Genomic DNA, 13,509 nt, shown 5'->3' with positions numbered 1-13,509 from the left:
GAGGAAATTAGTTTTTGAAATAAGACATAAGCTGCATTTGAGAAGGATGATTTCCTTTGAGGGGTTGTTTGCAACTATGACTCATCCACAGACCATGAGGAGTGAGAGCCATGGGGGAGAGGGGTCAAAGCCACGGATATCAATCAGAGATGGGCAAAAATAGGGGGAAGTTTAGGTTTTGCAAGACTTCCCCAGTAAGCTTTTGGTTTTGCAAAACTCAAACCTGACCCAGGAGTGGTTCCGAACCAGCCTTTTTAGCCAATCCTCCAAAGCTTGGGGAAGTTCAGATAAATGCTCCCGCCCTTGGCTCATCTCTACTACAAATTAATTCCTGTAAGGTAGAAAAAGAGATGCTCACATAAATGTAAGGCGACAGACACTCTTCTGGGTAAAGGCATTTTTTCCAGGACACAAAAGCGATCTCTACTGGATTTCCCCTTGCATTGCGAGTCGCAGCGTCACCATACTGAGCCAGGAGGCTTACCGTTAAAACAAAGACAACAAAACTCCTTACAACGTAGCAGGATATGATCCATCATTGTTCAGTTTCACTGGTGGATTCTTCTTCTCATAGTTAAAACAACATATTCAATCATCTGAAGTTTGGCAGCTGAACACACAGCGGGTTGGGGGGGCAAGTGATTGTGTGAAGGTGAAACTGGGAAGAAAATGTACTGCACCATAACTTACAAATATTGTGCTGCTGGGAAGTTCCTTTTTTGTTGTTTGCCTGTCTTGGCTTGTCTTCAAGACTGTTTTGTATTCTATGTTTGTACAGCACCTAGCACAATGGCTCCATTCCTTGTTAGCACTGGAATACAGATAATAGGAGAACAATAGTTGTGATACTGCTGAGAGGAGACAGGGGAGGGTGTTTTGTAAACACGTAACAGAGAATTAAAAGCAAGACCTGCATTTAATTCTTTCCTGGCCGCCAGGAGAGGCATAAAGAAGGAAGCACAGACTGGCAGATTTCTCCTGCTTTGAAAAGCTGCTCTCTCCTTCTGAACCGCTGACAAGCAGATTAAAAAAAAAAAAGAAAAAAGTACATTTATACACCAAAGAAAAGGGAGGAGGCTTTTGAAGTCCTAATTAACAGACTCTGTCCCAAGTCACTGCAGTTCAGCTGCAACACAAAAGTTTGACAGAGATGCATGGAACCACAACAACTTGCCTAGACAGTAAGACACTATAAACAAAACCAGCCACTCTGGAAACCCGACCCCCTCCAAACATCCTGAGCAGACGGGTTTGCAGTTGGGAGGCCAAGTCTTTTGCACTCACTAATAAATTTAATTTAGAGAATCTTTTGTGGGTCCTTTTTAAAGGTTGTTTGTTGATTAAAGCAGCAAACAACAAACTTTGCCTTAATTTATGCTTCTTTTAGCATTTCGAGCTTGGGGGGGATGCTTTTTATAGAAGTTAATGAGGCAGAATAGCTTCCTTATGGGAAAGATATTTTCTCACCAAATTAAAACTTGTGTTGGAAAAAAAAATAACGAGATGAAGGTGGCTTTTCTCTAAGAAGTTAAATAAATCTCAGAGCAGGAAACTTCTCCAACACTTGGAACTGTCCTTATCAGAGGAGATCTGAGAACAGCAGCTTCACAAGATGTTCTTTTTCTTTTAATTTTATGTTCCCTCTTTGCACTTGTACGGTAATAAAGCATTGTTTGCTGAAAACATACAAACAGATCGCTGGGGACTAGAGCATGGTGTTACCATGAGTGCTGAGAGGCTGCTCCTGGGACAACCTCATTCCCCACCCACCACATGGCAGCTGCATTTCATGCCCCCACTGCAACTGGGTATGTGGGTAGCCCATGCAAAGGAATAAGAGGGGATGCATAATATCCCATTACTCCCTGCATGGGTGCCTAAGGCAGCTGATGACCAAGCCCCATGATAATATTCTTTCTGAATTAAAGCATCACCTCTGTTTTAAATATACTGTTTTTGCTAGAACAGTGCTTCTCAACGCTGGGCCGCCGCTTGTGTAGGGAAAGCCCCTGGCGGGCCGGGCCAGTTTGTTTACCTGTCGCATCCGCAGGTTCGGCTGATCGCGGCTCCCACTGGCTGTGGTTCGCTGCTCCAGGCCAATGGGGGCTGTGGGAAGCAGTGGCCAGCATATCCCTCGGCCCACACCGCTTCCAGCAGCCCCAGTTGGCCTGGAATGGCGAACCACAGCCACTGGGAGCTGCGATCGGCCGAACCTGCGGACGGGGCAGGTAAACAAACCGGCCTGGGCCGCCAGGGGCTTTCCCTGCACAAACGGCGGCCCGACTTTGAGAAGCACTGCTGTAGGATGCAGATTTAGGGACTTTTAGATCAGACTCTGTTATTATCTGTGCCACGGTAGTGTTCAAAGCTCCCAGCCAAGATGGGGGCCCGTTGTGCTAAGCGTCATACACAGACATATTAAGAGCCAACCCCTGCCCCATGGTCCTTACCACGTAAAGAGACAAGGCAGACGAGAGGAACACTGCTCTTTCTGTTTTCCGGAGGGCGAATGGAGGATTGGTGAAGTGACATGGAATGACTTGCTCAGGGTCATACACAATCTTTGGCAGAGCCAAGAACTGAACCCACAAGACCATCCTTCTCCCTGGGCCTCTGGAGTTACCCCAATTTCAATGGAGTTATACCAGATTTAGGTTGGTGCCACGGACAACTCAATGCCAGGGGCCCCAGAGGGAGTGACTAACAGGCAATGATCAGAGGGGCCCCAGAGGGTGAACCTAACAGGCAATGATCAAAGATCTCATCCTCTGACGAACAGAGGCTAGGGGACACATTCTTACCATTCTTTAATCTTTCCTCGTATGGGACCCTCTCTAAACCCCTAATCATTTTAGTTGCCCTTTTCTGACCTTTTTCTAGTGCTAGAATATTTTTTTTTGACTGCACACTGCGTGACATCTTCAGAGAACTATCACGATGATGCCAAGATCTTTTCCTGACTCTTGTAGCTAAATTGAAGTTTAGTATCAACTGAATTTAGACCAGCCATCCTCACTGCCCTTCCTACAAGTTTAACTCTTTGTTTCAGCCCTTCTGCTTGGCCAATCAGTCAGGCTCCTCAGTCTCCTGAACATTCCCCGCCTTAACGCTGTGAAAGCGTGTGCATCAGGTTGTCTGACTTCAGCATTGGAGCAGCCTTTGTTCCCTTGTAACTGCTAGAAAGGGGGAAATGAGAGTGAAATGCATGTTTATTCAATTCGGTGCCAGGGAAAGAGGCAGAATGAGCAGTGCTGGAGACTGAACTGAACTCATTATACACAAGCCAGGTGCTGCGTGGACAATGGCGGAAGCAACTTTACTGCAATGTTCTTCAACTCTGAACTGAAGAAACCGCCCTCGAAGCATGGTTTAGTCCTCACGGCCCATTCAGGTAATGGCCACGTCTCTGCTGACGTGGCCATCGTGGGAGCTAGCGTGACCAGACAGCAAATGTGAAAAATTGGGACGGGGTGGAGGGTAACAGGAGCCTATATAAGAAAAAGAACCAAAAATCAGGATTGTCCCTATAAAATCGGGACATCTGGTCACCCTAGTGAGAGCTGACAGTACCAACAGCAGTGGTAGAGTTTGTGACACTTCTTCTCTGGTGCCTGGCCTGACAGCATAACGCTCACACCTGCGCTGCCAAACAGCTGTCAAGGTGGTAGGAGCTTTCACTCACTGTCATCTCAGAATGGAGGCCGGAGTCAATCTTATGACCTGTGCTGTGGAGCAGAGAGAGGGCTCGGGCTCTAAGTATTCCAAACAGGATGCTTAGAGCACACAGCCCTGCCTCTGACTAGGATGGGAGTTGTATAACTTAAACCCCTATGAGCCTCTTGAGCATCTTGGAGATTATGCCAGTAGCAGGAAGTGTCACAGCGTTCTAGTTATGGGTTAAAGGGTTGCCAAGGCGCTCAATGAAACAAGCCAAACCTGAAACCACAACTGGTCATAAACCTGAAAGAACAGGAACGCTTTCTGTTTACTTTGAAACTGCAGTGGAGCCATAGCAATGCTGAACTCCATTAGCTCTGGAAGTAACCCCCAGTGTCAGCTCCAGGTAGGAGCACTGCAGCCAGGCCAGATGGGAGCAGGGCACCGGGCAGATGAATTCTCACAATGCTTTTGAACCAATCGATCATGTTGGCTATGTGAAAATGGTCTGGAAAAGAATCCCAGAGCCCTGATTGGCAACGGCTCCTGTGCCTCCCAGGTTCAGTCCATATTTGGACGATGACAAAAAAGGGTTGTGAATGAATCAGTGCAGGGTGTGTAGGGACAAAGGAGACTTTACTATTGATTTTACGGTTTCTAAAGAGCCAGGGTAGCAAACGGCATACAGGTGGTGGAGTCTATTGTGTTCACTGTAAGCCATGTTGTAGTGTGAACCAAATGAAGTATTTTTAGTGCTTAAAATTGGAAGGTTCAGCTTATATACAAAGCAGCCATCAGGGCCGGATGTAACTAATTCCTGGACAAACAGGCAGAACAATGTCCGTAGAGGACAGAAAAGCTTGAAGCCTGGTTCTACCTCCAGCACCATGAAAGAAAACTTCTCCTTAGTTCCTTGCTACAGCATCCATGAATGAATTTCTTAGCACACTGATGTCCATGTTCAGAGCTGACGGAACAGCTGAGTAAATCAGGCATCATGGGTATATAATGGTCAGCAGAAACTGTCACAGGGAATCATCACCATATACCAGTATAATAGGGTGACCAGACAGCAAATGTGAAAAATCGGGACAGAGGGTCTGGGGCAATAGGAACCTATATAAGAAAAAGACCCAAAAATCGGGACTGTCCCTATAAAATCGGGACATCTGGTCACCCTACAGTATAATCTCTAGCCAGAGAACCTGGACCATAGAGGAGAATGGGAACATAAAGTACCCAAGTTAAAACTCCCACGAGGCCCCATTTGAACATTTCAGGTTTTGGATGTTCGGTTTTTCGGCGAAATAGTGCCATTTTCTGTGGAAAGCAGACACTTGTTCTGCTGGAAAACAGTTTAAACAAAAAAACTGACCAACCCTAATCCTGAGGCTAGACTGTGGCTACCCCCCCAGCCCATTGATTCAAAAGTGGAAAACAAGGGCACATGGAACCTTCCACTCCAACGCTTTCATCCTTATGCTCCCTGAGTACAACGACAGAGAGTTTAGCAGCAGTGGTATCACCCGCCAAGATACTGTCCCCATCCCACATCGGCCAGCACGCTGAACCAGTGTAGGGAGGGCTGGTGCACATTGCCACCCATTCAAAGTTGCACCAGTGACCACTGCCCTGGTGAGCCACCAGCAGCACGGTGCCAGTAGTGGTTACCCAACAGTGTTAAGAGAAAGGGTGAGAGGGGAACTATTTTATACCTCTTAAACAAAATTCTCTTTTTAAAACTATGTTACACACTCTAAAACATAACCAGCTGGATTTTATCCAGTGCTCTGTCTTGATTCCTGGTCATGGGAAATATGTACAAAGTATAGACAAGGAAGCTACAGCCAACAGACAGCCACTCCCAGTGAAACCCAGTACTACAGGAATGAGAGAAAGATCTCAACGGACATCAAAGAGTAAACAGCATGGGAAATTCCAGTGGTTAGGAAAGGCTGATTAAAAATCAACTCCTGCAAACCAATACAACGCTGGACAGTTGATCTGGAAAGCAATATACCATGCACGTTAGAGAGTGATAAATTGGAGTCTGAGAATGACTAAATACTCCCTTTCGGTGCATGAAAAGATATCAAAAGTATACTAGCACCAACTGGAGACAGCTGAGCTGTGGAGAGGCATGCAAGAGCCTATCAGCTGGTTGGGGGAGAACTGAGGGAGCAACACAGAAACCGGGGGGCTGCTGAATGAGAAAGCACTGAAGTCAGGGTGTAGTAAAGGGAGAAGATAGACTCTCAGAGGAAGCATCAGAGAACTGCGGTGAACTATGAGACGGGGCTTGTTTAAAAGCTTTAGCAAGGAGATTTGAGCCAGTGTGAGAAAGAGGCAAGTCTTGAGAGAACCTCATGAAATTAGCTGATGGGAAACATATGCAGGTGAGGGACAGGTAATCTAAGGGCTGACATCAGCTGCGCTGGGAGAAGACATTGTGGGGAGATGAGCAAATGAGATTTGGAAGCACATGGGGAAACAGAGGTTCTGGAAAAGCACCATCATTCGTTTTCCTTCTAGATGTCCATTGAGCGCTCACCCATAAAGAGCATCTATCGGATATCGAATTACACCCTGCAGTGAAACAGTCTCCTAGGATTCTCTTGAGTGAGACAATGATTTCACTATGCTTTGGGGACATTAAAATATTTTCCTGTCTGCAAGGCAGCTCTGTCTACAATGATATATATATATGGAGATATACCTACCTCATAGAGCTGGAAAGGACTCTGAAAGGTCATCAAGTCCAGCCCCCTGCCTTCACTAGCAGGACCAAGTACTGATTTTTCCCCAGATCCCTAAGTGGCCCACTCAAGGGCTGACCTCAAAACTTTGGGTTTAGCAGGCCAATGCTCAAACCACTGAACTATCCCTCCCACTTAGCTAGCTAGCTCTCTTCTATCTGATTTCTCTCTCCCAATCCATGTGTTATGTGCAAATGGGCAATAAAATCTAAGAGTGACTTCGAAATAATGGCCAGGAAGAGCAGAACTACAGACGGTGGCGTTGCTTTCTTTAGCCTAAATGAAAATGAGCCAGATTTCGAAAAGTGCTGAGGACCTGGGGCCTGATCCAAACCCTCTGAAGCCAATGAGAGACCTTCTGCTGAGCACAGGCAACTCACCTAAACTGTAACAGAAAGTGTGGGTGCCCAGCAAGTTGGAAGGATATTTGGGCCTAAAATGCCTTTCTAATTAGTGCTAACAGAAGTCTGAACTAGACTAAACACAAGTAGCTGCTACAGTACTTTGACTTGGCCAACTGGGTGGCCTTCCAAACAAAGGATCAGAGTATGATTTTCAGTGAGTCATTGCTTGAGTTTAATCTTGCTGCTTATTTTTAACGGCTTTCTGCTGAATCAGAGATGTTCTTCACTGCGTACACAATAACTCACCCGCTCTTTGAATCTTTGAATACGATTCATAAGAAATTGATACAAGTAACATTGTTTTTTGGAGGGTGGGGTGCTTTTTATTATTATTTTTCTTTAAAAACGAAGAGTCATCCAGGCTAACACTTTGCTTCATGTTGACTCTTCTTTTGCTGGGTCTTCTGAAGTCATGAAAAATATGTACGTTTCAACACAGACCTGGAGGATTTACCCGCACACATCCTCACCTCCCCCTGCCCAGTAATGTAGATGACGATTCTGAGCTACAACCACAAATGTGTTGTAATGAATTCTGAAACCAGACCAAACCTTCTCGGTGGTGTTGCAAAATCAAAACTTCAACCAGATTCTCCAAGATTTGGGAGCCTTTTGGCAAATCCGGATGTCAGCATTGCTCCACATTAACAGCACCAAACCTAGGCCAACTTTCATGGGTCTGGACCAAATTTGAAGTAACCTTTGGCTGAATTTGTAGCTTCCAGTGTGAAATTTGGTGGTTGTGGCTGGAGTTCTATGGTCTGAGTCAAACCCATATCTAAAATCAAAACTCAAAGGGTACAAATCTACATAAGGTGAAACCAAAAAGACAAACTCAGAATGCTTGAACCACTGTGAACTGATACTGCTGGATATTTTACATCAATTCTATTCCTACCCGGTTGGAATTGAGAAGCTTTGGACCTCAGCTGTGATGTTGGTTGTGTGAAGTTCTAGTTGCCGTTATTTTTAAGGGTGGGTTGGTGCCACAAATGTATATGGAAGCGATTCAGCATGTGCAATGCACCGACTATGGACTTCTGAGTTCTAGTCCCAGTTCTAACCCAGACTCCCTTTTGCGATGTGGACAAGTTACTTAATATGTGTTTGAGTCTGACGCTATCATCTGAGGAGAGCTGGACAAAAATTTTCCATCCAAACAGTTTCAGTGGAAAATGGGATTACTAGTTCTTACCTATGGCTTGAGGAATGAGGATGATGAGTTAACGTCTGGAAAGTGCTATCAGGGTGTAAAGCACTAGCTAGATAAGTGCTAACGCTCAGAGCCTCAAAAGGTATTCAGGCTCCTGACTCCCTGCTTTCAATGGGAATTAGGCAACTAAATACCTTTCAGGATCTGGGCCCCAGTGTTATTGGCTGCCTGTTTTGGACAGCATGTACGTTAGCTAGCGAAGGAAGGCTCTGAGATACTCTGCTTGAATTACTGCACATCCTGTATATGTAGTTCTACAGTACTTCTGACTAGTTTAACAGTGGATGTCACTGTTGCTCCACATAAACTGCACTAGAACAGAATTAAAAGCAATTAGACAATTAAAACATATGTGCTAACAGGGTTGTTCTTGATGGTTTAGGTTTGGCACCACCTTTAACCAAAAATGGGTGTGAATTGTGTGTACATAGGAAGCTCTTTTTCAAGAGCTTTGCCTTTAGAAATGTGACTATTATTAGCAAGAGAGATAAGGTAAGGCTAAGAGCTATGCACACACACACGTACAAGCTGAGGCCTATAGCCAGGGTTTGGAGAGCCAGAGGGTGGAGGCAACACACACGTGCTTGTAATTAAGGTCAGGGTCAGTTCAATGAAAGCCTCCAAAGCTGTCCCCTCCTAGAAGGCTCAACATCCATTGTGTGAAAGTCTACCTTACTCCTCACCTTACCACTTGTTCCAGACTGCAGTATTTTCCCAATTAACACTGGGGAACATTCAGACACACCAAAAAGGCTGAAATTCAGGCCACCCAAGACACGTTTTTATCTTGGTTTCACATCTGTAATATATACAACCTTCCTAAATGTTTACCTGGCTGGAACAATCTGGACAACTGAGTGCACTAGGGGGAAAACACAGACACAGGGTATCATTTTTTTAAAAAGCGTCCATGTCATTTAGGGGCATAAGTCTCCTCTTCAAAAGCACCTAAGTCACGTAGCAGCCTAAGTCTCACTGACTTTCAATGACTTCTAAGTGACTTAGGCGCTTTTGAAAATGGAACCTAGGCTCCTAAGTCATTTAGATGCTTTTGAAAAAAAAGTCACCCACAATTGACTAGTCCTCGTCTCTGAAGTTCCCCTTATTCCCAGACTTTTCCAAACTGTTATAAGCATTAGTGTTGTTCCTGTTCACACCACCTGATTCACCACTTCTCTGTTTGCTTTACCTAGGACCTCAGTGAGCCACTGCTCAATTTGTTGCTGCTGTATTATTAAAGAGGATTCACTCATTGTGCAACTAAATACTCTCTGAAAAGTGTGAAAAGAAACTAGGTCACGGAGAGGCTATTTTAGTGATAGTGACATTTCTGGGTCAGTTGCCCCTTCGAATCGAATGGCTTTGTAGGGGTCTACAAAACAAATGCAGTGTTCACTCTCATTCCCATAAAACGTAGCACTACAAGCCGGTATTAACATTTTTCTTGATATAAAGGGTTTTCAGCTGATTCCCACTGATTCAGTGAGTGATTTGCACTGAACCACAGACAACCGTTTGTGAAACTGATGGAGAAATACAGTCACGAGGACACAGGACGAAAGAAAATGTGCCACATCGTTGTGAAACTGACACATAAGGCTGCTATAGTCTCCTCCTTCAAACCACTTCTCAAGGCAAATTCAGGACAGTGCAAAGACTTCCACTGCGCCTTTACTCTCCCAGACAACGAACACCTGCCCAGTGGGCAGGCCCCATATGCCTTTGGATTGGGACAACCATTTAAATGGGCAATAGACCATGTACTGTACCAACATGTCCCAAATATGAAGACTTCTCTCTGTGTGTCTGGATGTATATCCCGATGCCAGTGTCTGAACATTGGCATCTCTTGACTCATCAAGAGTGTCACTTCATGCACACATAGGGTGACCATAAAGTCAAGTGAAACTCAATGGCTCTCTGACATCTTTAGGATGACTGAAGACATAAATAGGAACACGGGAACTGCCAGACCGGATCAGAGCAGGAGGGTCCATCTTGTCCTGTAACCTTTCTCCAACAGTGGCCAGCACCAGCTTCTTCAAAGGAAAGCACAAGAAACCTCATGCTGGGTACTTATGGAATACCCGGCCCATAAGGAACACACCTTCCTAAACTCTGTGTTTGGCTTGTGCCATGCACAACAAAGGCTTCTATTTTTTTTAACCTGTCTAATGTAGCTCTGGATATTCCCATTATCTGTATAAATATCCAGGCTTTTTTTTACTCCGGCTAAGCTCTTAGCATTGATAACTTGTGGCAGCGAGTTCCACAGACCAATTACACATCACGTAAAACAACTTTTCCTTTCACCAGTTTGTAATTTGCTGCCTTTCCATTTCACTGACTGTCCCCTTATTGGAGTGCTCTGTGAAGGGCCTGGCTCCACTTCTCAATACCATTCATTATTTTGTATACCTTCCCCATGTCTCCTCCAAACAAGGGGACAATAAAGCGGGCTCAGAGATGTTTCCCTTCACAAATCAATTTGATTCTTAACTAAGATATTTCCGTGGTAAGCACTTTGGGGCAGACGCTGCCTTTTACTACATGTCTGCACAGCACCTAAGACACCGGGGCCCATACCTGGTTAGGCCCTTTAGGCGCTACTCTAATACAAATAAATACTAAAACCAGAATACAGGTTAAGAAGTTCCATGTGCCAGATGCACTCTCGGGTTGTCCTGTTTAAAAGGTATGTTTAATGAGCACAATTTTCCTTTCAGTCCCTTTCTGCCAGCATCCCAGCCTGTATTACAAACAATCTAAGTGATCTCTGATTCAAGAACAATCAAGGAAAAGCCAGTTCTTACGCTGTAATTTGCAGTTAAGTGTAGCTTCCCCAGCGTAAAAGTGAGCTCACTACAACACTTTGCTCTGATATAGCACTTTCCAGCCAAGGATCTTAAGGCTTTTTACAGAGCTTGGGACATTTTATAATTGCCCCAATTTCACAGATGGAGAAACTGAGACACAGAGGCAGATGCTCAGTGGAGCCATGACAAATAACGAATACACAACCCCCTAGGACTCTTTTAAAATCAGTATTTAGATACGAAGGAAGCATTTAGCAATCACAGTGGAGCAGAGAAACTGCGTGACGTTGATTCACTGATTTAGACCTGCGAACAGTTTGTAGACACTGCCAGGCATGTGCTTTAAATGGACTTGGTGTGCCAGTGACCCATTGTTTAGAGTCACTGAATCTGTTCCCAGGCAATCATCCATACCTGGGGCATTTATCAGGATCCTGATGAAATCGACTCTCTGGTACTCTTATTAGATTCCCTTGAAAATCTTCTTGTCTCCACTCAGAATAGGCAGAGCCTCTTTAACCTACGAATCCTGCTGGTTACCCCATTTGCGTTAAGCAGAAGCCAGCCCCCTTTGGGAAGTTTTGTGCTACACATTGAGTCACCATGTCCAGCCAGAGTCCCTTACTGTTTGCTCTCTTTAACCACGTTCCTAGCAGACAAAGCCATTACACAGTACAACTCTACCTGCCCGCCCCTAAACACAACCTGCCTGTGAGACAGCATATGGATTACTTCTGAAATTAGCAGTCCAGCCTGGAAGGGCAGCGCCACACTCACATTAGCCCCTCTTTTCCAAATCACAAAATAGGTTCCTTGTATGTTTGGGACAAAGGTTTTGCTTCTGAGCCCATCTAATCATTCCTAGCGTGAGAGGCATAACAACACATCATCGCCGCACGCTGCTCTTATGAGTGCTACCACATGTGAGTCTGCTCTCAATCGTCCCACTGCATCATTGGCACAGAAGTCTTTGGGTAGGTCTATACTTACCGTCCGGGTCGGCGGCTAGCGTTCGACTTCTCGGAGTTCGAACTATCGCGTCTAATCTAGACGTGATAGTTCGAACTCCAAACGTGCTCCCGTCGACTCCGGAACTCCACCACCGCGAACGGCGGTGGCGGAGTCGACGGGGGAGCCGCGGACTTCGACCCCGCGGCATCTGGACAGGTAAGAAGTTCAAACTAAGGTAGTTCGACTTCAGCTACGCTATTCGTGTAGCTGAAGTCGCGTACCTTAGTTCGACCCCCACCCTAGTGTAGACCAGGCCTTTGAGAGCAGAATCTGGCCAGCCAACTCTCTGGGCTCCCATGATGCACTGACTGTACTTTTGCAGTGCACACAACTGGGGGTTGATTCTATTCCTACTGAAGTCAACAGGACTTCAATAAACAAGGCTTGGGCCCCTTCTTCCTGCAACTGCTTTCTGCAGGAACTGTTCAGGGTGTGACCGAAAATGATTCTCCTTGGCTCTCCCTGTACACCAGTGGAAAACAGCTGGTCCCTCCCTGTGAGCACCATGCAGGTGTGTATCATTATGTAGTTTCTGTTGTGAAACACTCCTTCCTCTTTTTGTTTGTATGTTTGTGTGTGCGTGTGTGTGTGTGTGCTACTGGGAGGGGTGAGTTCGAATTGCCATGGGGCTATGTGGGTGTACAGAGCTGCCAAGTCTAACTCATGTGGAAGGAGACTCCTTCCTTTAGAATTAATCTCCAGGAACTTTCAGAAGTCTCATCACTTTGGGATGAAAGGTTTTGCCAAGCGTCTTTCAACGTGCCCTTTAAAATCTCACTCATTTTGTATCTCCCTTCTTCCAATGGACAGAGGGGGACAGACCCAGATGAGGGAGAGCCTTGCATTATGAGCTCTCAGTTGCACATGCTGCATCTAAACACAGGATGCCACTAGCTGTGGGGATGTTAGTTGTCCCATGTTAGCACCCAGTGCTAGTTAATTTCAGCCACTAATACATGTGAATTTGCTTGGATTTCCAATAGAAACTAAGGCTTTCCACCTACAAACAAATGGGATGGGGTGGGGGGGGGAGAAAAATCACAAGGGGAACAATTTTTCGCTTGACATGTAAATTAAATGGCAAAAATGAACCAACTGGATCTGCATATGGTAGAGAAGAATTTAGGTCAAGATTTTCAGATAAAAGTGTGATTGATGCCCATAAGTGGAGCCTGATACTTAAATACCCAACATGATTTTATATTATGTTATGAAATCCTTATCAGATCTAATAATCAACTTAATAACAGAAGCATGTTTAAATCATTCCAGTACACACATGCTGGACACTTTACAAGGAACAGTGTACTAGATAAAGGAACAAACCGATCCAGCTATCACTGGGCGATTTCTGCATCATTCAAGAATGTCTGTTCAGTCTTGCTGCCCAGTGGAGAGCTGTGATGTGATGGACTGTCTCGCTGTAAGATCTCTTTCTAACTGCTGCCAATTATCCCACCGCATCATCCTAGTTTTCAGCAATTTACACAAAAAACAACCCAAAACCTCAACAGCCACAAGGACAACATTCAGAGCGGGAAACTGCAAAGGGTCAGGATGGACCCCCCAGGACTTTCAGCACAGCGTATCTTCTACAGTACAAGTAAACATTTCAGTACAATCCTTCCCCAAAACAACAACAGGAACAAGGA

General features: G+C 45.2%; 1 protein-coding gene across 8 annotated transcripts in view; it reads right to left on the bottom strand.

Annotated features, from left to right (window-relative positions):
* Positions 1 to 13,509, bottom strand: part of SHROOM3 (shroom family member 3) — a 159,440-nt gene that overhangs the window by 88,960 nt on the left and 56,971 nt on the right. For 3 of the 8 annotated variants that reach the window (XM_039541591.1, XM_039541589.1, XM_039541593.1), the window contains one exon: positions 691 to 811. The exons of the other annotated variants lie outside the window; for them this stretch is intronic. The gene's annotated coding sequence lies outside the window, so the exon portion shown is untranslated. The remainder of the gene's footprint in view (positions 1 to 690; positions 812 to 13,509) is intronic. 8 annotated transcript variants of the gene reach the window in all.

The sequence above is a fragment of the Mauremys reevesii genome, linkage group 5 (genome assembly GCF_016161935.1).
Source record: "Mauremys reevesii isolate NIE-2019 linkage group 5, ASM1616193v1, whole genome shotgun sequence".
In the NCBI taxonomy this organism is placed as follows: domain Eukaryota; kingdom Metazoa; phylum Chordata; order Testudines; family Geoemydidae; genus Mauremys; species Mauremys reevesii.
The sequence above is the reverse complement of the archived record's forward strand: the minus strand, read 5'-3'. Positions and strand labels throughout refer to the sequence as shown.